The following is a 3,052-nucleotide window of genomic DNA, read 5'->3' on the forward strand; positions in this document are numbered from 1 at the left end:
GCAATGTCGAAGATTTAGCAATAAGCGCGGTGTGATGACTTCTACTAGCTACATTTCTCACCTGTTCGCTAGGTGTATGGTCTACCATAGCGCATTCCAAATTCTCCATCATGCGGCACCGAAGATCCAAAAATGTGGAAAATTTTGTCCCAAGTCGGCAGCTCCTTTGCAGGCAACCATTCCTCCCACCTCTCCTGGTTCCGATGGTCCAGCTTTGAAGAGATGAGATGGATCAAAACACTATCAAGAATTTCCTGCGTAGTTGCCATAGTACTGAGGGCGTGCATGTTTGAATTTGCCTTGTCGCTCAATTGCCTCAAACCACTAGCTGATCCCTGGTAGCTTGAATAATGACCGAACGTGAGCCTGGAAATGTAACAATTTATTATCAAAACGTAGAATCAATAGTTCTAAGGCCCTGACATAATTCCTCTCAGTGGGTTCCAAGGATCGAATTTGTGTCCAACGTTGCACCATCCAAGCAGGAACGAAGATGCTGGAATTTTTCCACATTTGACAAGTCCTCGTTTGTTCCCACATAGCGTAGAAGTCCGGCAAATCGATGTATGATCTTTCAAATCGCGGAAGATGAAATTCCGGCAGTCTGGTAGGCTTAGAATTGCACTTGAAGGCGGAACTGATGCCATGCAATTCCATTGCATTTGCCGTGGACTTCTCCTTTCGCTGTTCAAGTAGCGGCAAATACTCCCTTTTTTCACAGTAAGCGGTGGAAAATCTAATGCTGGGGCACGTTGCACAAGATCTGCTTTATTTGATTCCGACATTTCGAATTATCTTTGGAAAGGGTATACAACAGTCACTACGCGAACTTTCCGATGCACTTGACTAACGTCGACGAATGCGAGAATAGAAGGGTAGTACAGAACCGAAAAACGAAAAAACCTCCGCTTAGCAACCAAAATTATGTAACGCTCGGCGTTGTTTACAAGTTTTTTGAAATGTACAGCAGCCGATACTGACTGCAGCTTTGGTTTGCAGGTATAAGCGAATACCGTACAAACGATGCGAATTGAGTTTGTTGAAGAGGATTCGGTTTACACCGAATAAAACGATATTTTATAATTTCTTAACTTTCACACGCGTTCACGATCACGTCTGGGTCACCAATGTTTTGAGGAGGGCATTAATTTATGCCACCTGTTTCTAAATATTTTGCAACTTAATATTGCACGAAAAAATGCGGTGCCGTTAGCATTGGCGACTTTGAGGGTGTTGGAGATTGCTTACGCAAATTATGATGTTGGCTTTGATCTTTTGCGCAACCGTTTTAGTAATCGACGATTAATATTCACATCAAAGAGATCTTTGGAACAAAGGTGCCGTACCCTTAAGACTGCGGATTTGACCTTAGCTCCGCGTCTGCTAGTGGATCAAGTGAGCCAACGTACGCCATTTAATAATCGCTCGTGCATGCTCCTTAATGCTCCACCAGCTCCTTGTGCCCCCTGCTGTATTCTGGCACATGTTGTGCCTTCTTTCCCAAGGTTCCTCGCCTTGCCAGTTGAGAAACGATACGATGAAGTCCGATGCTTTGCATTCTGCTTCATTTGCCTTAAGTCTGGACACTTCTCCCGCGGATGCTCATCCTCCCGTTGCCCAACGTGTGATCGCCGACATCATGCCCTATTACATCCTTGCGAGCAATTACCCAATACTGCTTCCGTTCCCGCTTCCGGTGTGAATCCTACCAATGAGGCTGCCGTTGCGACCGCTCAGGCTCAGCCAGCTAACGCGTTCTTGACCCAGGATCGCCACGCTAAAGCAATGTTCTTACCAACTGCCAACATTCTCTTCTTGGCCGAACAGGAGACTTCCTTCCCTGCCGAGCGCTACTTGATTTCGGCTCACAAGTTCGTCTCATCACATCGCGGCTGGCCAGCCAACTTCAGTTTTATCGGTCAGAATGCTCTGTAGGGGTGACTGGCCTTGGAGATTAATTGTTTGCCTGAAGTCTCGCTCCTTCACGTATGCATTTCACATCGCAGAGCATCAACCTGGTCTAAACATAGATATCTTCAACTGGAATGTACCTGCTTGTGGTTCTGGCAGATCCCAACTTTCATAGAGCGCACCGTTTGGATTTTCTGATTGGAGCCATCCTGTTTTTTGATCTGCTTTCAATTGGGCAAATCCAGCTAGGAGACGGTCTGCCTCTTGTGCAGAAGACGCGCTTTAGATGGGTAGTTTCTGGAGATGGTTGTACACCAGGGAAACTTTGTGTGGCCGCTTCACCAAAAGAAGGTAGATCATATATATTAAAATACAAATTGAACTTACTAACCAAAAGCGCAAACAGAAGACAGCCTATCCTGGACTGTCGACATAATTGGCGCATCCGTTTTAAAAAAGGACAAAAGGATGGAAATGCCCAGAATCACCGTATTGGGTAAGCCAAGGGGCCAAGTGGAAATGAGTGAAAAGAAGAAGAAGAAAGAAGAAGAAAATAAAAGTGAAAATAATTAAATACAGCCTAAGTCACCGAGTTAGTGAGGCCTACTAAAAATAAGTGTGTGCTTGTTTACCAACTAAACGCTAACAAAAGTCTATATTTACTTTGACCATTATCGCCGATTGGCACAGAATGCATCGCGCATTAAATATCTAAATCGAAAAATATATTTATGTATGTAACTATACCAATTGTGACCATCATGGCCGGTTGGCACGAAATGCATCGCGCATTAAATATGGATATCTAAATCGAAAAAAATATATATGTATGTTGTTTCGAGAAGGGCATTAATTTAAGCCACCTGTTCCCAAATATTTTGCAACTTAAAATTGCACAAAAAAATGCGGTGCCGTGAACGGTGAAAAAGGAAAGGCCTAGAGAGTTATTGTCGAAGTCTTATTTTAGCAACGCTGCGACTGCAATTCTAAGCACTAAAGAACGAATGTGTGGGGCGAGCCGAGCGATCGTCGACTCGCGAGCGCTAATCTCGGCTTTTCTTAAGATAAATGAGATAATTCAGCATACAGTGATGCTGAACAAATTCCAAACTATAATTTTGGTATTAGCTAAATGACTGAT

The sequence above is a fragment of the Drosophila eugracilis genome, unplaced genomic scaffold, assembly GCF_018153835.1.
Source record: "Drosophila eugracilis isolate 14026-0451.02 unplaced genomic scaffold, ASM1815383v1 contig_1951, whole genome shotgun sequence".
In the NCBI taxonomy this organism is placed as follows: domain Eukaryota; kingdom Metazoa; phylum Arthropoda; class Insecta; order Diptera; family Drosophilidae; genus Drosophila; species Drosophila eugracilis.